At 44.2% G+C, this 25,227-nt stretch overlaps 2 protein-coding genes and 1 pseudogene across 4 annotated transcripts in view; 1 reads left to right on the top strand and 2 right to left on the bottom strand.

Annotated features, from left to right (window-relative positions):
• BMERB1 (bMERB domain containing 1) overlaps nt 1-25,227 on the bottom strand; it is a 91,527-nt gene that overhangs the window by 58,987 nt on the left and 7,313 nt on the right. The gene's annotated exons all lie outside the window — the stretch shown is intronic.
• PDXDC1 (pyridoxal dependent decarboxylase domain containing 1) overlaps nt 1-25,227 on the top strand; it is a 140,167-nt gene that overhangs the window by 23,596 nt on the left and 91,344 nt on the right. The gene's annotated exons all lie outside the window — the stretch shown is intronic.
• LOC105941908 (small ribosomal subunit protein uS10-like) lies at nt 10,049-14,816 on the bottom strand (annotated as a pseudogene).

The raw sequence follows: 25,227 nt of genomic DNA on the forward strand, positions 1-25,227 counted from the left end.
ACAAACCAAATGCTTCTCTGAAGAAATTAAGCAAGGAGCATGGGAAAAGTAAGCGCTGGCTCCCAGGGGATATGAATTCAATTGGCATTTGAATGGTATTGATAAGACCATTTATAAATACAAAGTGTGAGGACCTGAATGATCAGCCTGTGTTGTGGCATAGTAGGTAGGGCTGCTGCTGCAGTACCATCATCCCATATGCACTGCTTCGTGTCCTACCTTCTCTGCTTGAAATCCAGATCCCTCCTAATGGTCTAGGAAAAGCAACAGAATATGTCCCACATGCTTAGTTCCCTGTGGGAGACCTGAATAAAGCTCCTGGCTCATGCTTTCAGCCAACTCCAACCTGGCCTTTCAGCCACATGTGGAGTAAACCAGAGGATAGAACATCTCTCTCTCTCTCTCTCCCTCTCTGTAACTCTTTTTATACACGGAAACAACCCAAATGCCTGTTGAAAAAGGAATGAATAAAGAAACTGTAGTACATCTATCTACTCTACGGAATACTACTCAGCCAATAAAAATAATGAAATTCTGTCATTTGTGACAAATGGTCCCAACTAGAGTCTATTATGCTCGGTGAAATAATCCAATCCAGCCTTCATGCAAAATTCAAGATCAATAGATATACAGGTAAATATGTATGTACATATAGTCATCTGGAGAAACTGTATAAGGGAGACTGTAATACCAAGGAAGGAATATACAGAGCAGCATGCATCTCCTCTCTGGGATAAAAGATGGACTCCCAATGAAACTGTCAAACATATCTTAACAACAGGATGCTGGACTCTACCGTTGTCCATACCTCCAATGTCATAATACACTTAAATGGAGGAATGATGGATTTGTGACTGTTGTTGAAGATCCTATTTTAATAATATAGGGGAAAACTGTGGGAGGAGAGTAAGTGGGGAGGGAGGAAGGAGAAATCCCTGAGCCTATGAAATGGTATCATGAAAAATATAAATTAGGAAAAAAAGGAGAGGTGGAGGAGAGACTTCTAGCCTCTGAGACCAGCTGCCCAACCTCATTCACCTTCAAAAAACATCTGTTCTTTTGCTGCACTTGGCATTCATTTCCTGATTTTTGGAGGGGGGCAGATGGGCATGTGAAACAGAAGTTGACCGATGAGAATGCTTCACCACCACAGTAATTGGTTCACTTGGCAACTTACCCAAGTTTGAATATAATCGGTCCCAGGATTTTAATGAAACTCTTAGGGAAGAGTACCACTTGCTCTCTACTGGGATTGCTAGCTGATGGCTAATTTGGAGCTGTTGAGGTCATTATATGGAAATCATTAGAGTGAAGCCACCAATAGGAGATGCAGAAAAGGTAACAGACTTGGTCCTGCTGATTGTATTTGAGCTCCTCAATTAATCTGTGCGTGAAGTCAGTGGAATTTTTACAGAGCCTTTAGTCACTATTTTTTTTTCTTTAGTGTGAACCAGCTGAAATACCTTTGTGGGAGAGCCTGGGAGCCCTGAGTGTGTTCTGGAGCCTACAGGCTGAATGTGACCACGACCATTCTTTCACACATTGTTTATCAAGTGAACAGAGGTTAGCAAGGTTAGACCCATTCTGTCCTCACGGAGTTCAGCAACAGACAACAGAGTCAGCTCTTAAAGTGTAAGGGGAAGCATTAGAATCTTAGTTTTAGAGGTCTGGAAGATGTCTTTGGAGAACTGATCTGTAAACTGACAACAAAGAATGAGTCAGCCCTTGTGGAAGCTGGAATATGTTGCAGTCTAACCCAGCCTGTCCTGTGCCCCTGTCCTAGCTCTTACTTGTGCAGGTGTGTGGTATGGACTGGCCCAGCCCAACCCACTCCTAGACCCGACTCACACACATGTTGATGGGTGTGGCAGCCTTGCCCAGCCTGGTCCACTCACAGCCTCGGCTTTCCCACTCACTAGTGGGAGCTGCAGCCTGGTAGGGGAGTCCCCAGAGTCCTCATACCAGGTCCAGTCTCAATCTTGGTCTTGAGCATGCTGGTGGGTACTACAGCCCGCTCTGGTCTGGCCACCCACAGTCTTAGTTCTTGCTTGTGATAGTTGCAGCCTAGTCTAGCCGGAAGCAGCCCACACCCCATCCTGGCTCTTGCGTGTGCCAGTGGTTGCTGTTGCTGGCCCACCCCCAGTCTTGGTTCCCGTGTTTCCCAGTGGGAGCTGTTACCTAGTAGGGGAGTTTCCCAAGTTACCCTACCAGGTCTGTTCCAGGCCGTCAGTCTTGGCCTTTGCATATGCTGGCAGGTGCTGCAGCCTGGCCCTACCTGGCCTCCTCCCAGCCCCAGCTCCCACAGGTGTCAGGTGAGTTCTGTGGTACAGCCTGGCTTGGCCTGTCACCACCCCAGCTCTTTGCACAGACCAACTGATGCTGCAGTTGCACAGAGGTGTGCTCACAAGTTCCCTGTAGGATCTGCACCCAGAGCTGATTCTCTAGTATTCTAGTAGATGTCGTGGCCCAGCCTGATGTGGCACACTCCTTTTCTGATACTCATGGGTGAACACTGTGGCCTACCCCAGCCAGACATGCCCTCTAACCCTAACTTTTGTGTGCATCAGTGGGTGGTGGGTGATGCTATTTAGCCCAGCCCAGGTCGCCCATGTGAATGACATGCCCTCTGGTTTTGCGCTCCTAAACCACTCCTAAATCAGCTCCCTAATCAGTGGCCTGGTCCACGGAAACCCTTAGAGGTCGTTCCTCACCTGTCAAACATACCCTCAGCTGTTCCCATTCCAATACATCTTCAGACCCCCTTTCCCCAGGAGCCTGCAGCTCCCCCCGCCCCCGCTGGGGATAGGAGTGGCAAGTCCTGGCCTGGCATTCCCTGCCTTCCCTGCCTGTCTTTAAAAAGAAAGAGAGGGATAGACAGAGACAAAGAGAGAGAGAAAGAATAAGTAACTATGCTGGCACACTGCCTTGGCACCCTGAATCCATGTGGGAGACCCTGTAAGAAGCTACTGGCTCCTGGCTTCGGATCAGCTCAGTTCTGGCTGTTGTAGCCATTTGGGGAGTGAACTAGCAGATGAAAGATCTTTGTGTCTCCTCTCTGTAAGTCTGCCTTCCCAATAAAAAGAAATAAATATTTTAAAAAATGAATAAAATATGTTCAAAGGCATTAGTTTTTCCATGGTGCTGGATTTACTCCTGAAATTATAAAACTGAAAAATATAGTAACCAAGAAGTCAGTAGATACAGGCACTAAAGGTGACAAAGTTTAAAATTTTCAAATTTAAGGATGGGTGAAGAATAATACCCAATCTGAACTACAAGGAAATAGATCAAATAAATAAATAAATAAGCAGAATCTCAGGGCAGCAAGAGTTCGTACCTGCGGAGTTCCAGGAGAAGACAAAAACAGTAGTCCTGAGAAAATATAATAAGAAAACATCTGAAATCTTCCCAAATAAAACAGAAGATAACCTATGAAATCAAGAAACTGGGAAAATGTCTAATAAAATAAATCTGAATAAATCCACACCAAGACACATTGTAAAACGTCTGACCAAAAAAAAAAAAATCTTGAAAATATCCAACGAGAAAGAGTTATTACTCACAGGGGAACACCAGTTTAAATGACAATGGCTTGCTCCTCTGAAACCATGGCAACTAGAAGGAAGTGGCTCAACATTTTTCAGGTACTAAAAGAAAAGAATTATGAATTCTGTATCTGACAAAAATATCTGCCAGGGATGCAAATGAAATAAAGACAATCTCAGAAAAACCAAGGGAATATGTTACTAGCAAGCCCACCCTTAAATGGCTAACAGAAGCTCCCTAAGCAGACAGAAGACAGAAAGACCTAGAACTTTGGAAAGTTAGAAACTGGGTCTTTAGAAATAGGGTAGATTATAAATATCTTAGATTTTCTTAATTTGTATTTGGTGCAGTAATAACAGTTGAAGCAAAAAATGAGTCTTTTTTTAAGGATGTATTTATTTACTTATTTTTGGACAGGCAGATTTACAGAGAAAAAGAGAGAGAAAGATCTTCCATTTGCTGTATCACTCCCCAAGTGGCCATAATGGCCAGAGCTGAGCCAGTCCAAAGCCAGGAGCCAGGAACTTTTTCCGGGTCTCCCACATGGGTATAGCATCCCAAGGCTTTGGACAACTCTCTACTACTTTCCCAGGCCACAAGTAGGGAGCTGAATGGGAAGTGAAGCAGCTGGGACAACACAAACCAGATTGGGATTCTGGCATGTGCAAGGCAAGGGTTTTAACCACTGAGCCATCTCATCGGGCCTGAAGCAAATCTGCCCAATGTCTTTGGGAAAAAAATACTTATTCAAAAAGTATGACGGGTAAAGGAATGTAAAAGGAAGTAGCTAGAAGTCTGATCTTATGTATATGAGCATATAGTACAATATCTAGAGTAATCACTAAAAACTTTACACAGAATAAGAAGTGGAGCTGCCGGGATTGGAACTGGTGCCCAGGTGTGTTCAAGGCGAGGACTTTAGCCACTAAGCTACACCACCAGACCGAAAAGATTGATTGATTGATAATTGAATGATTGTTTTCAATAGCACAGTGTCAGAGAGCGGGTATACTCCCAACTGACTCTCCCACATGGGTGGCAGGGGACTAGGGGCTTAGGTTTTGGCACATCTTTTTGCCAAACTCCCAAACTGTTTCAGTGTTCATGTTGGGATGTGGCCACACCTTGGTTGCAACAGAGATTCAAAAAAATGCCTTTAAGTGTCTTCCTCAGCCCCACTGCTCATATATCTTAGTCTGTTTTGTGCTGCGATAACAGAATTGTTTATAAGCAGTGAAAGTTTGTTGAGCTCATGGTTCTGGACGTTGGGAAGCTACAAAGCAATCCTGGCCTCTGCTGGGATCCTGCACAGTACAACATCCCGTGGCAGAAGGTGGAAGGGCAAAGGAGCAAGAAAGGGTCCAGCTCTTTTTTTAAATAACAAGCACACTCTGCCTAATGCACCCACTCTCATGATAATGACATTAATCCATTGATAGGGCTGTGCTGTCATGACCTGCTCACCTCTCGTTAGGCCCTACCTCCCAGTCCTGTTGAATTGGATGACACATTCAAACCATAGTGGTGTGCAAAACCTGGAATCCTGAGGCTTCCTTCCTGTCATGGGATTCAAAATCACCTCTCCTTCCCTACATCAGTGCCTCCAGCCAGGACTTCACTAGGGAGGTGGACTGGGGACTGTCATGTACACTGTGCCATGTTTACCAGAGTCTCTGGCCTTTAGACATCAGACACCAATTGCATAACTCCTCCATCCCATTTGTGACCATTAAGAATATCTCCAGAAGCCAGCATTGTGGCTATAGCAGGTTAAACTGCTACTTGTAATGCTGGTATCCCATTTGAAACTGCTGGTTCAGGTCCCAGCTGCTGCCAATCCAGCTTCATGGTAATGTGCCCAAGCACTTGGGCAGCAAATGATGACCCAAGTGCTTGGGACCTCACCCTTATGTGGGAGAACCAGATGGAGTTCCTGGCTCCGAGTTTTGGCTTGCCCCAGTCCTAACCGTAACACCCATTTAGAGAATGAACCAGCAGAAGAAATTCATTCTCTCTGTGTTGCTGTGCCTTTCAAATGAATAAATAAGTAAATATAAAGCAAGACCAGCATCCCTAGACATTGCCAAATATCATCTGTTGGGGTTGGAGCCTGGGGACCACTCCTCATTCAGAAACACTTTTTCAGGTGATACACAGTAACTGGGACTTGGGCCCTGCTGGCCTGACACACATGGGTTTCAGCAGAGCAGGTTGTATAACAAGCTGCTGTCTCATCCTCACTCAAAAGTTCCCTGTGTGGACAGGAAACAGAACCTGCATGTTTACCAAAAGATGTCTCCTAATGGTTGCCTCTGACAGATCAATTATGCCACACTTTGTGTTAAATGGAACAAATTGGCCTGCCAGAACCCTTTCCAGTTTTTGAAACTCTGTAGTTTCAGGTGTACAAGCAAAGTCAGGTTCACTTTATGTAGCTAAGAACCTAGCACTGACCACATACTGTCCTCTACCCTGGAATTCTGACACCTGACAACAGGGGCAGGTGGAGTCCCACGTACTTCTCTCATTCACCTTTTAGAATCGATAACCAGAATCACTGCATCTGGCATTTACTTGCACATGATCCCTCCCTTACAATACAATGTTTGTTCACTTGTCGATTGCTTCTTCTCTCTCCAAGCCCAGTGAATTAAATGTCTGAGCCAGAGCCCCAGGGACCTCTCAGAGTCTGGAATGTTCTCCTGGGGCTGCTTTCTGCTACTATGCATGTTTTTCCTCCATTGAGAATGCCTTTCTGTTTCCAGCTCCTCTTCTAGGTATAGCTTCCTGTTCTGCAAACTACAGGTCATGTTCTGTTGCTGATGAATCCTCTCTAAGTCCCAGCAAGCACCATGCTGCTTGTACTTCCAAGACGTTGCTCTTCACCTTCTTCACCTGGTTAACAGAGTCCAGGGGTCATTGCTGTCCGCGTGTCTCCTTGAGGATCCCAGGCTGAGTCAGAAGCCTCAGGTCTCCCAGTCTACCCAGAGCTCCCTTCTGATGAAGCACTTAGCATACAGTGTAATTATCTATTGATACGTGTTCCTCTCTCCTGCTAGCTCTTACGTTCCTTGAGGGTAAATATACAGTGTCTCATGAATCTTGGGAACCTTGTAACCAGGCAGAGCTGGTAAATATTCATCCGATATTTGTTGGTGTGTTGAGATATCAAGCTGAGTGATCATCTTAATGCAACCACAAAGAACAACTCCTGTTTCTGTCCCTGGGCACCTTAGCCCTCTTCCCCACCTCCCAACATAAACTTTGATAAAAAAAATAAGAAATTATTGGGTATAATTCCCATCCACTTCCACTTCCCACCCAGCTCCCTGCTTATGGCCTGGGAAAGCAGTAGAGGATAGCCCAAAGCCCTAGGATTCTGCATCCACGTGGGAGACCCTGAAGAAGCTCCTGGCTCCGGGCCTCAGAATGACTCAGCTCTGGCCATTATGGCCACTTGGAAAATGGGCCAGCGAATGGAAGATCCCTCTCTCTGTCTCTTCTTCTCTCTGTATATCTGCCTTTCCAGTAAAAATAAATAAATCTAGAATCAAGATGGCAGAATAGGGTAAAGACACATTTAAACGGACAGAAAAACATTTAATCATGATAAAGCAGAGGACACATTCCAGGGAATAGGAGAGGACAGAACAACAGCAGAGTGGTACCTGGAGACTGACAGACACAAGAAAGCAGTGGACACAACAGTGTGGTGTTGCAGTGACTGATACTCCAATGGGATTCAGCTAACAGGTGATCTGAACTCCACCAGCAGCCAGAACTCCACCAGCAACCAGGTGGGAAGGGACTTTCACTGGGAGTTTGGAAGGTGAACCCAGACAAAGAACTGTTCGTCCTGCAGGTCAGTTTGATTTGACCAGGAGCAGAGACAGAGCAGCAGAAACCCAGATGGGTAGTGTGAGAACAGGGTGGATTTCACAGCCCAGTCAGCCCCCTAGAGCCAAATTGGGCGCCATTTGCTTACGGAGGCAAAAGCAAGGGAAAGGACTGAGCATAAACTGAGCTGGGAGTGAACTCATTTCTGACTCAGTGAACTGCAGCAATGTGGCATCCTACAGATTCCACCCAAGACAGGTCTGGGTAGCCTTCAGACCTGACGGACAGCAGATCAAGAACTCTAGTAGTGGTACGTCAGGTGCCATTTTGTACACTGTGGCAATAGCTTTAAGACTGAAGGGGACAACAGTGAACTGTGCATGTGCTGAACTCACAAGAACTCACTGAGTGCCATGGATTGCACTGGTCCTACAGGAAAATAATACCGACTGTGGCATCATACAGGTCAAAATAGATATGTGTGGCACCCAGACCTAACGTCCAACAGGTTCCGCCAAGATCAGAGCCACCAACAACCTAGCTATATAGGATACGTGGTGTCTCCCTAATCCTGGGACCTGCGCCAACCAGAAGTGGGAGAAAGGTTGTACAGACAATGGAGCAGCCTCAGCACGGTATCACAGGAGGTGGAGAGTGGTGAGCCAGCAGTTGGGACTACGGAGTTCTTTGTGGAAATCTAACATAAGAACCCAGACCTGGAACTCTCTGGAGAAAGTGGCACAATTGGCTGCAAGCAAAGAGTTGTGTACCAACTGCAATAAGTAAAATCAAACTGTAGACCTGTGGGTAACAGAGCTTAAAAACCTGCCCCAAGAAGAAGACTCTGCTAACCAGAAGTACAGTGACCAAGAGCAAAAGAAGAAACAAAGGCACAATGAATATTACTGAAAACTCCCTTGCAAAGGAGCAAAACACTATGCCAACCTCAGAATCTAGCTCTCTTCGATTGAACATAAGGAAAAGATCCTTAAATGTGCATGTGAAAAAATCAATTGACATATAAAGGAATGCCAATTAAACTCACAGGAGACCTCTCACAGGAAACTCTACAGGCCAGAAGAGAATGGAACGGCATATTCCAGATTTTAGCAGCAAAAAAATTGTTGGCCCAGTGTAATGTACCCACCAAAGCTTTCCTTTGTCTTTGAAAATGAAATAAAATTCTTCCACAGTAGAGAAAAGTTAAAAGAATAAGCCTCTTCCAAACCTGCCCTACAAATGATACTTCAAGATGTTTTCTTGACAGAGAAGAGGAATAGCACCAAACAAAACCAAAGGTATACTTGAAGAACATCCCAGTAAAATGAGAACAGAAGACTAAACCAATGAACAACTCATTCCTAAAATGACAGGATCGAAGTACCACCCAGACATATTAACCCTGAATGTAAATGGCTTAAGCTCAGTCAAACGTCATAGATTAGTAGACTGGATTAAAAAACAAGACCCATCTATTTGTTGTCTGAGTCACATTTCACCAACAAAAATCAGCGGAAACTATATTGCATGGGTTTTGATGTTTTCTCTTAGTTTCATCTCTTCAAAGCAGTTTCTTCTGATTAAATTCTTCAGTGACTCATAGATCATACAGTAGCATCATTTTCTGCAAGAAGGTTCTTGACTTTGATTTCTTCAGTTAGTCATTTAGTAGCATGTTATTTAACTTGTTGGTGTTGTTAATTTCTTTTTTCTTCTTGATGTTGATTTTGTTTTGTGGCTTTTAATTTAAGGGGATGTATAGTAACTGTGTAATGAAGACTATACTTTAGTAATGATATAAAGGAATTAGGTGGTGGGGGGGAGGGAATTGGGCTGCAATAAGAGAAATACCAGGAGCCTATGGAACTGTATCATGAAAAATAAATAAATAAATAAATCCTGGTTCATACAAAAATAAATAAATCTTTAAAAAAAAAAAAAAAAGAACTTGGGAGCAGTCCTAAGGGATCGTTCTAAACATAACCTATTCTGCAGTTCTAGTCTTCCTGTGAGGTATCTGTATGTTTATAATGGTGTTTTCCTCCTGCATTGCCCTTTGTATCTAGTAACTTTTTTTTTTGTCTTAAAGTCTCTTTTGTCTGATACTTAGTATAGCTAATACTGCTGTCTATTGTGATATATAATCTTCCATGTTTTCCATTTATTTGTATCTTTGAATTTGCAGTGTATCTCTTATAGTCAGAGTATAATCAGAATCTGTTTTGTTTAAAATTCAGTTTCACAGTCTCTGCCATTTGATTAATACATTTTAAAGATTTATTTATTTTTATTGGAGAGTCAGATATACAGAGAGGAGGAAAGACAGAGAGGAAGATCCTCTGTCAGCTGATTTATTCTCCATGTGGCCTCCCCATATGGCCAGTCCGAAGCCAGGAGCCTCTTCTGGGTCACCCATGTGGATGCAGGATCCCAAGGCTTTGAGCCATCCTCAGCTGCTTTCTCAGGCCACCAGCAGGGAGCTGGATGGGAAGCAGGGCCACCAGGACATGAACTAGTGCCCATATGGGATCCTGCCATGTATAAGGTGAGGACTTTAGCCACGAGGCTACTGTGCCAGGCCCTTGAGTAATACTTTTAATCAATTTATATTTGTGTAATTTTTAAAATAACAGGCAATCAACTTATTAAAATAATTTTGATCAGCTTAGGCATCTACAATGGTAACTTCAACTTCCACTCCTGGCTCAATGCTGTTGATGGAAATGATCTGCTTAACAGTCTCAGAAAGGCTGTGCAGATTAGTGAGCCACTTGTGGACTCTCATCTGGAACTGATCCCACATCTTAGAACCTTCCCTGCAAGGTGTTTTTCTTGTAATGATTTGCAGTGTGTTGGTAGGCATTTAAACTGGTTCTTTCCTGTTCAAATCCTTCTTTGATCCTCTGATCAAGTCAGCACATACCTTCTCCAGGGACTTGACATTGAAGCTATCAGGGTGATCCTGCTGCAGTGAATGGCCACCTCTGGCTCCATGGGAGTCTTTCTTAACCTTAAAAGCCATGGCTGCGCTGTGGCTTCCTGACTGACTTGTTCCTCAGTGAGAGCCAGCAATGCTGAGTCAGGAGCAGGAGCAGCCAGACACAGATTATACTGCAATCTTGTGTAAATTTTTTTAAAAAGATTATTTGAAATGCAGGCTTAGAGAGAGAGAGAGAGAGAGAGAGAGAGAGAGCGCCCATTCACTGTTTCATTCCCTAGGTGCTCACTACAACTGACTTTAGGACATACCAGTACTCCCACGTGGATAGCAGGTATCCAACCACGTGAGACTCATTCACTGCCTCCCAGAGTACACATCAGCCAGAAGGTAGCATAAGGAGTGGCACTGGGACTTGAACCCAGGGACTCCAATATGGAGTACAGGTGTTGTTCCAAGCAGCATCTTAATTGCTGTATCAAATGCTTGCTCTCCTTTAACTTAATTCTCAGAAAATACCAGAATTTTATATCACTGAATCCAGTCACTCATCTTATAAATTATTTTATTCAAGAAAGATTTTGTAATCATCTCTGTGTGTCAGACACTGTGGTAGATGTCAAGAATACAAAGATGAACATACCATGTTTCTGCCCTTCAAAGAGGGATGTGACCCAAACCAGAAAATCAACCATTATAAATACACTATGATCCGTGCTATGTTACAGAGGATGAGTGGGCTGTATCTTGTGTCCCTAGGAGCCAAAAGAAAAAATACATCAGTTCAACCTGTAGAGAACAGAAAATGCTTCCAAGAAGATAAGAAGAGCTGCTTATTGAAGAGGAAGTAGGCATTAGATAGCTAGGAAGTGAGGCCAAGTATTTCAGAAGCAGAGAATCACCTGAATCTGTGTCTGGAAGCCAAACAAACTTTGAGCATTGAAATGAAAGGGGAGGGCAGCTGGATAAGAGGTATTAGGTGGGCATGTGAATAGAGAAGAAATTGGAAGAGCAAGACATACGTGATCAGCTAGGAGTATTAGCTTCATCCTGAAGGCAGTGGTTGATTTGATGATTTTAAGCTTAGGGACATACTTGCAATGTAGAAAATGGCTTCATTATGTTTTTGGAAGATCCACTGATACAAGATGCAATTGAAAGGGCCAGCGTTCTGGTGCAGCAGATTGGGCTGCTGCCTGCAGCACCAATTCGAGTCTCAGCTGCTCTGTTTCTTATCCAGCTCCCTGCTAACGCTCCTGGGAAGACAGCAGAGGATGGCTCAGATGCTTGGGCCCCTGTACCCATGTAAGGACCTGGAAGACATTCCTGGCTCCAAGATTTGGCTTGGCCAATGTGGGGAGTGAACTGGCAGATGGAAGATTTTGTTTTCTCTCTCTTTCTCTGCCTTTCAAAAATAGAGGGTAGATTATGACTTTGATATTCTATTTTCTGTGCTTCTGCATTCATCGAGTTGTTTCTAATGAACATCAAATGATTTAAAAATATTTTTTTAAAGTGCGCTTATGGTATCTGTACAGCCCCTGCAATGAATGCCACTGTTATTTCAGTCCTTTCAGTCTCAGTCACCAGAAAAGAAAGGAAAATGTCAACTTGATGAGCTGAAAATTGCTATTAAGAATAATTAGATAAGGGAGTTGGCATCTTGGTATAGCAGGTGAAGCCACAGCTTATATACTGACACCGGTTGGAATCCTGGCTACTCCACTCCCACTTTCAGCCCCATGCATCTGGAGAAGCAATGGAGGATGACCCAAGTGCTTGGACCTCTGCCATCCACATTGGGGACCCAGGTAGAGGCTCTGATTCCTGGCTTTCGCTTGGCCCAGCTCCGGCTGTTGTGCTATTGTGCTATTGTGGCCACTTGGGGAGTGAACTGATGGATGGAAGACTTGTGCTCACTTTCTCTCTCTCTCTCTCTCTCTCTCTCTCTCTCTCTCTCTCTCTCTCTCTCTTGACTTCCTCCTACTCCTATGCCTCTCCTTTCCTCTTTCTCCTTTCTCACTTCCTCCCCATCTCTTCCCTCCTTCTCTTTGTAACTCTGCCTTTCAAATAAAGAAATAATCTCCTTTTTTTTTAAGGACAACTTACAAAGTTAACTATGGTGTTTTCAGAGAGCATAACAGAAAAATTAGGCTGAGATCTCTTGCATTCAGCATGTATTTTAAATGATTTGAAAGTGAATATTGTTTTAAAAGGCACATTGCTTAAAAGAAATCTGTTTCCTGTCTTAATACACGCGTGTTAACACACTGTGACTACTTTGCTGATTTGGTTATCATGCATCCATTACACTAGCTCATTCTCTCTAGATACTTTTTGTCTACCAGATCGTGTTTTTTCTTTTCTTAAGATTTTGTTTATTTTTATTGGAAAGGTAGATTTAGAGAGAGAATGAGAGACAGAGAGAGAATGAGAGACAGAGAGAACGATCTTCCATCTGCTGGTTCACTCCGCAAGTGGCCACAATGGCCAGAGCTGAGCCAGTCCAAAGCTAGGAGCCAGGAGCTTCTTCCACTGTCTTCCACTTGAGTGCAGGGTCCAAAGGCTTTGGATCATCCTCTCTTGTCTTTTCAGGGTACAATCAGGGAGCTAGATGGGAAGTGGAGCAGCTAGGATATGAACTGCCACCCATATCAGATCCCAGCACATGCAAAGTGAGGATTTAGCCACTGAGCCATTGCGCCAGGGTCAGAGTCTCTGGGTCATGTTCTTACAGCACCAAGTTTTCAGCATTGCAGTATCTGGGGTATCTGGCTTTTATTGTTATAGTTAAGGACTGAGGAGTCCAGTTTTGGTTGTTTGCTGTTGCTAGCATATGCCTTCTCAGCCCTCACAATCTCCATAAAGCAGTGGTAGTGGTAAGGTAACAGGCTACTCTTGTTTGCTCAGAATTGATGGTTATAGGATCATAGGACTTATTAGTGACCAAATGAGAAAAACCCCAGGCAAGCCAGGATGGCCTTTATTTGGTACTTTTTCAGATGACATTTTCTACTCACAATAACCAAATTCCACCAACTAAACTGTTGCTATGTTCAAAGAGAGCTTGTCATGTGGAATTTCCCAAGTGTTGATCTCCGTGTTTCCTCCTTAGTCTTTCAACATGTTCACAGCGTAATCAAGTAGCAGTCTTGATCTTAAGATCGTATACATTGAGGTCATAAGCCTAATGCATGTCTCCCAGTGATCAGAGTCTCTGGTTGGAACTTGGTGATTACAGGCAAAAGGCATTTCAGAATACACCAGAGGAAAGAAATCCGCCTGGTGGAAGTTGGGTGGGTCTAGACACTTTATGGTTCTTGGTCCTTTGTACCTTCTGCTCTGAGAAGTGCACACTGGGGCTTCCCTGCTCCTCAGATGAGCAGTTCAAGTTTAATCATAGGTTGTGGTTCATCTTATAATTATTACAAGTTAGAAAATAGAAAGAAAAAAATCAGTTAGGTATTAGCACAATGAGTCATCAGTTTGATACTGCGGTCTGATGTCAGTATAACTTGACTTAATGAAATAGGTTTAAACATAATATACTCTAAGTATTTATCATTTCAACATAAAGGAATGGGAATTAGTTTTGCTGGCTCATCTTTGGGGAAGATGCTGAAAACACCCTTGAAACCACAAAAGATCCTTTCTTTTGAAGCTGAAAATTTTTTGACCTCAGATGCAGGATTTCAATTATTGTAAATTACACCCACTGCTCTGTAAAACAATGCTGTACACTCAGCAGCTCCTTCATAATGCCCTCGGCTGAATTGCGATGCCATGAGAAGTTGGAAAAAGTTTGTCATTATTCACTTAGCATTAAGTCAGGCCTTAAGAGTTATAGAATTTCCTATTTTCCCTTTTAAAAATGATAAATATGGGAGATATTTTTCTTGAAAAATAAAAAATGCTTGAGTTTAAGCAATAAAATTCAGTATGTGGGAAGAAAAAGTATGAATATTTTCCTCGCAATTTTTAATGTGAATTTTGTTGTTTGTTCATGTCTAGCATTTAAAGTAAATAATAACTCATATTCACTGCCACACATGGCCAGAAAGCTTAATGTGGTGCTTTCCTATGCTTTCTTGCCTGTTAACACACATCTGTAACATGTGAATGGATATGTTATGTACAGAAAAATTGTGTTGACAGGTGTCATTGCCTGTTTAGTCAGGCCCGCCCCAACCCTGGTTTTCATGCTCATCAGTGGGAGTTGTAACCCATCAGAGAGGAGCGCATACTTTCCCTACCTGGCCCACTCCCAGTTCCAGATCTTATACTCTCCAGGTGGTTCTACAGTCTAGCTTGACAGGATTTGCCCCCAGTCCCGGCACTTGCTGTGGCAAAGCCCAACCAGACTACACTTACTCTGACTCATACATGTACCAGTGGATATATTTGATTAGCTCAGCCTGGCTGTTCCCCTGACACAGCTCACATGTAGGCCAACAGGCATTGTAGCTTGCCAGTTCTCACACTTACCAGTACTCATGCTTGCCAGTGGGAGTGGCCCAGCAGAGGAACCCCCTGCAGCTACCCTACTAGGCTTGCACCCCACTCCCCTGTCACCAGGTCTCACGTGTGCTGGTGGGTACTATGGCCCAGTCTGGTATGGATGGCCCACCTCACCTTGGCATTTGCCGGCAGGTGCTGTAACCTGGCCCAGCCCAGTCCACCCTCAGTTCCAGTCATGCTAGTGAGTGCTGCCACCTAGCCAAATCCATCCAGCCCCCAGTTTTGGCCCTAATGTGAACTGGCTGGTGTTGCAGCCTGACCCAGTCTGTTCTGTACCCCATCCTGGTTCTTGGATCTGCCAGTAGTGTTAGGAACTGGCTCAGCCTGGCCCACCCAAGTCCTGACCCACATATATGCCGGCAGGTACCATAACCTGGCCTCTTCTGGGGCTCCAAACCTTGGTTCTTGTGCTCACTTGCAGGGACTGTGTCCTGACAGAGGAGTTCCCCAAGTTCCTTATCTGGTTTCCTTCCAGTGGCAGATCTCGTGCACACCAGTTGGTCCTAGGCCAAAACTGATTTAGTTCACCTCCTATCCTGGCAGGAACAGTACCCTTGCTCAACCAGCCCACACCCATTCCAGTTCTTACTATTGTATGCTACAGCCCAGCCACAGCAGGCCAACGCTCAGACACAGCTCTCACATGGTTCAGTGGGTACCAAGATGTAGCCAGCCCTGTCTGGCACACCCCAGACCCTGGCTGTACCCTTTGTGAGGGATATTGCAGTCATGTCCAGCCCAGATCACCGCCCCTACTTCAGGCTCTCACACTCACCAGTGGGTATCACAACCTAGCCAGGGTGTCCCCTTAGCTCCCCAACCAGACCTGTTCGCAGCTACAGATCTTGGTGTGTGCCAGTGGTTGCTCTGACCTAGCCCAACATAGCCTATCTCCTATCTTGACGTTTGCCATTGGATGGTGCAGTTTGACCTGTTCCAGCCCACCCACAGTCCCAACTCTAATTGGCAGGTGCTGCAGTCTAACCTGACCAGTCTGCTCCCATCCCTGGCTCATGCAGACTGGTAGATATGATAACCTAGCCCAGCATGACCTGCACTCCAACCTGGCTCTTGCACATGCCAGTGAGCTAAGATTGGCTCAGCCTTGCCCAGTCTGCCCCTCCAGAATCAACCCACAAACTTTCCAATGGGTGAAGCTACCTTGCCCAGCCTGACCGACACCTAAGCCTGAATCACATGCTCACCAGTGGGAGCAATGGCCTACAACAGGGGTTGCCCAAGTTCCTCTACCGGGCCCACTGCCATACCCAGATCTCACTTGTGCTGATGGGTGCTAGGTCCTTACCCAACATAGTCTACTCCCTCTGTCCTGGCCTTTGTATGCGCTGGTGGATGTTTCAGCCCAGCCCACCCCACACCCTATACTTGGGTATACCTGTAGGTGCTGCAGTCTGGACCAGCCTGGCCTGTTCCCAACCTCAGAACTCATGAATGTCGGAGGGTTCCATGGACATGCCTAGCTCAGCCCATCACTACCCCAGCTCTTAAGCAAACCAGCTGAAATTGCAGTTCCACAGGGGTGGGCCCACATACCCCCCATAGAATCTGCCCCCAGACCTGATTCTCTCGCATGCTGGTTAGTGTCATGGCCCAGCCTAACATTACTCATCTACTTTCTGATACTATTTGGCAGGTACTATGATTTAGCCCTGCCAGGTAGGCCCCCAGCCCTAGCTTTTATGTGCACTGGTGGGTGGTGGTCAGCAGTGGTTGATGCTAACTAGCCCAACTCAGGTTTCCCACTTGGATGTGTGCATTAGTCTGACCCAAAAAGATCCTCTGGCTTTGCCCCACCCCCAAACTGTTCAGTCCCAGCCCCCCTCACTTACCTGCAAGTACAGTAGCCTGGTTGGTGGAAATTACCCAGAAGTCATTTCTCACCTGCGACATACTCCTTCAGCAGTCCTCCCTCCTCACAACCCCTTACCCCCTTCCCGGAGCAATCCATAGTCCCTGTGCCCGAGAGTACATGGGTTTTCCAAACCCAGTCTTTTGGTGGGTTGGTGTACTGGCCTGGAGCTCTGCCTGTCCAAGATCATAGATGAGTTTCCAGACCCTCTCCTCTGGCACACGTGCAGGTCTGAGACTTTACTTCTCCACTCGCCTGGGACACAACTGTGTGATGAGACCCCACACACGGTCCATGGGCACACCACGCTAGCCTGAGATCTTTCTCTCCCCACTCCCCACCCGCCCTTGGGACCAAAACATGTGCGTGATCTCAGACCCACTCTGACAGCCCCCAGCACGAGTTCCCAGACCCCAGAGCTCATGGAAGAGAGCGAAGCTGCCGGTGGCTCTGGTTCCTGCCCATAAGCACAGTTTCTGTGAAGCACAAGCTTGCCCATTCATTTAGATTTTTGTCCATGACAGCGCTGAGGCTACAACCTAGACATACATGGGCACAGTAAAATGAAGTAGTTGCATAGTTTGTTCATAATACACACTATCCATGAATTTTCTGAAGACTCTCCATATGCAGGAATTTTACCCAGTTAAGCTTATTTTTTAATTCCAGTCTCCATGAACTTTAAAAAAATATATCCTCACGTTATATACTTCAATAAAAGATGAAAGCAACAGCCAACCAAAAATGGCATAGGAGTTTAAGATTGGCATCAGAGGGAAGCTTTTGAGAAAACTGGAAATGTACTGAAATGAGTGTTAAAACACCACTCAGTAGACAGTGAGGTGGAACTGAAGACCGGAGGCTGCTTGTCGGTCCAGGCAGGTGTCATGTTCTCTTGGAGAAACGACAGCATGCCTGTTAAAAGATTTTTACAGCTGAGAAATTTTTTTTACCAAATTTCACCCAGCAGCTTCCAAACTTCTTGACTACAGTCTTGTCTTCCTTCCTTAGAAAACCTACCAACAGCTGCTATTCCTCAGAACATAGTCTTTAAAATGCTGCCTTCAAGAAAAGGCCCCCAATCAGAAAGAGATTATTTTATTTGGACAATGAGCATCCAGATGGCTGGTTTTATAAATGTGGCATAAAAGGCAAATTGCTATATGGGATTTCTATCTTTAAATCCTCCTCTGATATGCTTCTTTGTGGAGTCACCAGATCTTTACACACAGAGTTGCGTATGCCAGGCTAGTAAGTAATCGAAGACTGAGGGGTTTTGACTCTAGCCAACTCCAAGCTGTTTTGTTTTATTTTTAGATAATAGAAATGGCAGTTGTTTAAATACTGTAAATCTGCATATTTGATTCTGATTCCACAGAGGCCAAAGTAATTTCTCTTCCAGGGCCATTTTTAGAAGTTTGTTAGCTGCTTGCCTGGTGTTTCTATCTCCCAAGGATGTGATACAGCTTTCTTCAGCTGCTTACAAATCAGATATCTAGATGCAAGTCAGCAAATACATGTTGAAATCCTACTATGTGCTAGTCCTTTTGTTATCTGTCATTTCTGTGAATGGAAGATCTATCAGTCAAGCAGGTTGGTGGTTAGGAGCAACAGGATGATATGGCAGTAACTCTTAATTTAGGAAAAAAAATTCATAGTGGATATTTTTAGTTCTCTAGGTAGATAGCTAGCTAGGTAGATAACTACCAAGTGCTAAATTAAACACTACTGTCTAAATCACACTGTCACCCATGTGGGAGACCTGAACTGAATTCTGAGCTCCTGGCTTCAGCCTGGCCCAGTCCTGGCTATTGTGACATTTTGGGGGAGGGAATCCCGTGAATCAACCGTCTGAATCTCTTTCTCTCTCTCTCTCTCTCTCTGCCTCTGTGCCTTTCAAATAAAAGTAAAATAAAATTAAATAGATAATCATTTAAAAAGGAATTAAGTGCTGATGCAAGATATAACACAGAGGAGCCCTGCAAACATAATGCCAGATTGTTTCAAGCAAACACAAAAGGTCACATACTGCATAAATTCCATTTTTATACAATGATACTCCTGGATAGGAAAATCCAGACACAGAAAGCAGTAGTTGTCAAGGATTTGGGAAAGGGGCCCAGCGGGGGATAGGATACGCTCGCTACCCAATAGTGTAACAGCTTGGCATTTGAGAACAGAAACAGGAAACCCATTGTGACCTCCATCTGCCTTTTTCCCCTGAACACTCTGATGTGAAACATGTCCTGCCCCAAGAGAAGGAATCTCACACAGGAACACTGAGAAGAGCTTGAATGAGCAGAACTTGCTGAGTGCCCCTTGTTTGGTCCAATTTGTCCTCCAGTCATACTCCTGCCTGACCAGAAAAAAATATACAGACTGCCTTGTTTCTCTCTTCATTCCCAAGGCTCACATGTCACATATAACTTACATTCCATCAATTTGCTATGTTCAAGCCCAGCATAATGGTCTAGTGGCTAAAATCCTCACTTTGCATGTCCCAGCTGCTCCATTTCCCATCCAGTTCCTTGCTTGTGGCCTGGGAGGGGAGTAGAAGATGGCCCCAAAGCCTTGGGACCCTGCACCTGGCTCCTGGCTTCAGATCAGCTCAGCTTCAACTGTTACAGCCACCTGGGGAGTGAACCAGCAGGTGGAAAATCTTTGTGTCTCCCTCTCTGTATATCTGACTTTCCAATAAAGATAAATTAAACCTTAAAAAGTTTTCTTTCTATGTTCTTCTCATGTGACTCCCTCTTTGTTACAAAGGTCTCATCAATAAACCTAGAATAGGTAGGGAAAAGAAATAGCTTTCTCTCCCACAAGTGCTTGGAGAGGGACTGCTTGTTGCATACACGGTTTTCCTTTGGGGTAAAGAAATGTCTCAGCTAGAGAGGTAATGTATGTACAGCACTGTGAAAGACTAAATGCCAATAAATTGTATACCTAAGAATAGTGACTGGTTAGCTTCATGTTATGTGAACTTACTTTGTTTTTTTTTTAAAGGGGTGGGCAGGTGGCCCTGTGGTTAAGATACTGCTCAGGATGCCCACATCCCATAATGGAGTGTCTGGGTACCAGTTCTAGCCTTTCTACCAACTCTAACATCCTGCTAACATGCACTCTTGGAGGCAGCAGGTAATGGCTCCAGGAAATGTGCTCCTGCCACCCATGTAGGAAGCCTGCATGGAATTCTGAGCTCCTGACTTTGGCGTAGCCTCACCTCAGCTATTGTAGGCATTTGGGAAGTGAATCAGCAGATGAGAAATCAATCTCTCTTTCTCTGCCTTTCAAATAAACAATTTTTAACATTTTAATTAATATGTTCAAACTCCCATCTCAGTAGAGAAGACATATAAAGCCAACTTAGTCTTGGCTCTGGATAAGCATTTAACAACTAACAAGACTGTGATAGAGAGCAAAACTGATCCGGAGGAAAATGAACCACCCAACTCCTGGAAGCGGGCCCAGCCCAGCCACCGGGGCCACAGCTGGTGCTCCTCAGGATGTCATTTACGCTGGTTTAACCATCAGGATGTACTCCAGGGACACCCTCATCACATCTACTTAAAGAGGATGGAGATGGATGGGTCCTGCTGCAGTGGACGGCAGTCTCCTGCACTCACATGGCATTGCTGATGCCGAGCGTGTGATGTAGCTCACCCTGGCACACTGGGTGTGGGAACAATCAAATGGAACCAGTATAAAATTAATTTATTTGTTGTCAAAATGATGGATCCTTTGAAGAGCCACCTGCTAAAAGCATTTCACCTTTGGAGTAAGACCTAGACATAAGTTTAAGCTTTTAGTCCCCTTAAATCCTTCATGGACTGAAGGAAGTACCCTGTAACAAATGTTTGTGTTTCCCTACAATTCTTGTGTTGAAGCTTGATCTCCCCACCGAGGCAGTGCCATTAGGATTTGGGGTCTTTGGAAATTGACTGTGTTATAATGCTTGCTGTTTAAAGACTACCCAGTCTATGGTATTAGAGTAGCCTGCACAGACTAAAACAGAGGGATATAAACACAAAAAAGGAAAACAAAACAAAACAAAAAGGTAATGTGTGTCTTCCTCTGTTTCTCATTGGCTAGTCTCACATTTATCCCCAAGGCCTGGCTTATGGGAACAAGGAGTTTCCTCTTTCCTTTTCACAGAATAAAACAGGCATGTTGGGTCTGTAATGAGAGCACATTCAACTGAGAATGCACATGACTATAACCACCATGCAAATAAATAGATGGAGTTCCACCAATTCTCTCAAATGGTATTCCCTTTAAAAAGAGGGATTACAAATGGAATTTAATGTAGTTGAAGGTTTATAAGTAACTTTAGGGGGAAAATATGAATAATCTTTTTCAATAAGACTAAACTTAAAATTATTTTTTAAATAAAAGGGTTTTTTTATTGCATTTCATTTTATAACATCGTTTCATAGGCTCTGAGGTTTCCCCAACCCTTCCCCGTACCCTCCCCCCCATAGTGGATTACTGCACCGTATTGCACTGTTACAGTTCAAACCCAGTCATGCTTCTTTCATAAATAAAAGGGTTTTAACAAATGGAGAGCAAGGTTCTTTGATTCTCATAGACCCCTGGCCCCACACAAACATCAAATGTGAGATTTATATGCAGATGGTCCTCAGCTATGACCCCTCCTCTAGCAGTTAATGGGACCAGAGTCCAATGCCTGCTCCTTGACTTCTGTATTTATGTCTTAAAAGATTAATAATGCTCATCATAGAGTTCTGGTGGCAAGGATAAAACAAATAAAACTGTTTCTTTAATTCCAGGATCCACAATTTCTCCCACATTTAAACATTTTCTATATAACAAAGATAAACCAAAATTTAAAATATACATTTTACTTGAAAGAGTTAAAAAGAGAGGGAGAGAGAGAGATATTCCATCCACTAATTCACTCCCCAAATGGCCCCAATGGCCAGAGCTGGGCTGGTCTGAAACCAAGAACCAGAAGGTTTTTCCTGGTCTCTCTCATGGGTGCAGGATAAAAGGACTTGGGCCATCCTCCTCTGCCTTCCTAGGCCACAAGCAAGGAAATGGATCAGAAGTTGAGCAGTGGGCCCAACATAATGGCCTAAATCCTTGCCTTGCTCACACTGGGATACCATATGGGTGCCGATTCATGTACTGGCTGCTATACTTCTCATCCAGTTCCCTGCTTGTGGCCTGGGAAAGCAGTAGAGGATGGCCCAAAGCCTTGGAGCTCTGCACCCATGTGAGAGACCCAGAAGAAGCTACTGGATTCAAGTTGGTTCAGATCCAACTATTGTGGTCACTTGGGGAGATCTTTCTGTATTCCCCTCTCTCTGTAAATCTGCCTTTCCAATAAAAATAAAAATAAATATTTTTAAAAGTCAATAATAAAAAAGAAAAAGAGGAGTTGAGCAGCAAGGACACTAACTGCTGCTCAGGTAGGATACTAACTGCTGCTCAGGTAGGATACTAGCCCCTTAGGTGGAGGCTTAGTGTGGTAAGCCACTATGCTGGCCCCATTTAAACATTCCCAAGTGAGAATGCCCCTTTGCTCCATTAGCAAATAGATAATTTAATGAAAGTGTATTGCATGTCATGAATGTAAAGGGGTTTTCCCCAGCATTATTATTATTATTATTACTATTATTATTATTAGGTTGGGGGTCTCTCTTTTGCCCCTGCTTTCTCTGCCTATCATATAAGCCCCATCTTGTAGCTCATTTCTGAGAAATTCCATGAGAGCGATTTGTAATGTATTCTTCATATTTCTATCCACATAAAATCACACACACACATGTGTGACATGTGCCTATATCTAGGTATATATGGGCAGAGAAGGAAAGAAATACATACTGAAAGAGAATAATGGAATAAGAATGTTATTTTATTTATTTATTTATTTATTTATTTATTTATTTATTTATTTAATGAACTCTTAAGGTCAGTGCTGTTGTGCAGCAGATATAGCCGCTGCTTGGGACACTGCAATCTCATATCCAAGAACCTGTTCAAATTCTGGCTCCTCCGTTTCTGACCCAGCCTGCTGCCAATATGCCTGGGAGACAGTGGACAATGGTTCAAGTACTTGGATTTTTGCCACACATGTGGGAGACATGAATGGAGTTTCTGGCTCCTAGCTTCACCCTGACCCAACCCTGGCTGATTGTGAGCATTTGGGGGTAATTTGGGGGTAATTTGGGGTAATAAGCCAGCAGATGGAAGACTTCTCTGTGTTCTCCCCCACCCCTTTACTTTACCTTTCAAATAAATAAATATTATTAAAAAAAAAGAAAGAAAGAAATCTTGGGACCTGGCGTGATAGCCTAATGGCTAAATCCTCGCCTTGCATGTACCAGGATCCACATGGGTGCCAGTATCCTGGCTGCCCCACTTCCCTTCCAGCTCCCTGCTGTGGCCTAGGAAAGCAGTAGAGGACAGCCCAAAGCCTTGGGACCCTGCACCTGGGTGAGAGACCCGGGAGAAACTCCTGGCTCCCAGCTTCAGATTGGCTCAGCTCCGACCATTACAGCCACTTGGTGAGTGAACCAGCAGGTGGAAGATCTTTGTATCTCCCTCTGTCTGTAGATCTGCCTTTCCCATAAAACGAACAAACAAACAAACAAACAACTTGTTACATATAATGTCCTGGATCTTTTATGTGGTATTTGGTGACATTTCTAAGACAACTATTATAGTTGTGATTCATTTCTTTTTAGCAGCTGCATACCATTTCGCAGAGGATGCACAGTAATTTATCTAGTCATTCTACTGATGGATTTTCATTTTGTATCTAGTTTTTTCACACATATCTTTGTGTACTGATGTTTTCACTCTAGTATCACAGGATTGGGGTTGCTGAGTCAAAGAATACAAGTGTTTTAAATTTTAAAAGCTACTATCCATTTGCGTCTCACAAAGGTTTTGGCACTCCACAGTCTCACAGCCGCATCAGAGATGACCTTGTTGTCTGCATAAAATCAGAATGCCTTTTCACTGGACCAGCAGGCTTAATGGAGCCTTTTTATTTTCTGTTTTTGTGGTTTCAAACAGGTGTTACCAACTGTGAACAGTGCACTTCACCTGAGCTGACACTTACAAATCGGGGAAATAGGGTACATGTCGGACATCTAGCCCAGCCTGTATTCACTGTGACATTGTCACTGTGCTACCAATTCCCCTGTTACTTTCCATCTGATCTGAAAATCTTGCATCATTTTGTCAAAGCAGGAATGCTAATTTCATTCTAGCCTCAGCAGCAAACCATCTAAATAAGCTGAGTACTTATTTATTTATTGAAGACTTACTTCTACAAGAGAGACAGAGAGAGGGAGGGAGCTCTTCCATGCTCTGGCTTGTTCTTCAAAGGATCACAATGGTGGGAGCTGAGTGAGTCCAAAGGCAGGTGCAGGAGCTTCCTCTCGGTCTCTCATGTGGGTGCACGAGCCGAAGAGGTAAACCATGCTCCGCTGCTTTCCCAGGCCACAAGCAGGGAGCTGGGTCAGGCATGGGTTATCCAGGGCTGGAACTGGCACCTATGTGGGATACCAGTGCTGCAGGGAGTGGCGTAGTCTACTGTGCCACTGTATCAGCTCCAATAATTTGCTTGTTTTTTTATTTAATAACTTTGAATATCCCCATGTGGCTGAAATGGCTGGAGCTGAAGCCGACCTGAAGCCAGGAGCCTCTTCCAGTGTCTCCCATGCAGGTGCAGGGTCCCAAGACTTTGGGCTATCCTGCACTGCTTTCGCAGGCCACAAACAGGGAGCTGGAAGGGAAGTGGAACAGCCAGGTATGAACCAATGGCCCATATAGAATCCTGCACATACAAGGCAAGGACTTTAACCACTAGGCTACCACACCAGGCCCAAATTTGAGTGTTTCTGAAACATGATTAAATCACTTTGTGGACCACAAGCAGTCGTGTATGGCAACTGTTGCTTGAATAGGAGGTTTTTCAATACTGACTGATGTGCTGAGCCTGTGTGTTGAGTATTCAGTGATGAAGAGACACTCAGTCCCTGTGGACATGGATTTTGCAGAAAGATAGAAGTAATGGGTTGCACTCAGATTATCCCAGAAAACATGTTTTGGCACTATTCTAACTATTCTCAAAGCCTGCAAGACTTGAGTTAATCTTTTCAAGACATTTAATTTAGAAAACAATGAGTCAGCAACATGTCCAGTAATCTGTTCCTGACGGATCTGGAGGGGCAGCATCCCCTTTAATTTACATCACTGGAAACAGGCACTGTTCCTAATACACCTTAAGTCACACAAGGGCAGGTGCTGTGGGTTGATTATGGTTTGTTCCATCCAAACTCACATTGTGGTTTCAGTCATGGTTGTGAAATAAAAAGAAAGTGCAGCCCCCTTGTGGTGGCCTTTTAAGAAGGGTGTGGGATTGACCAGGACGTACAAACAGATCACACACAAATATGGCTAACAAGGCCATTGCTAGATGTCACCCCCTTAACCTTATGCTAGTATTATGAGCCAAAACCTCTTTTTCTTCTAACTTTTTCCATTC

Source organism: Ochotona princeps, chromosome 24 (genome assembly GCF_030435755.1).
Source record: "Ochotona princeps isolate mOchPri1 chromosome 24, mOchPri1.hap1, whole genome shotgun sequence".
NCBI lineage: Eukaryota > Metazoa > Chordata > Mammalia > Lagomorpha > Ochotonidae > Ochotona > Ochotona princeps.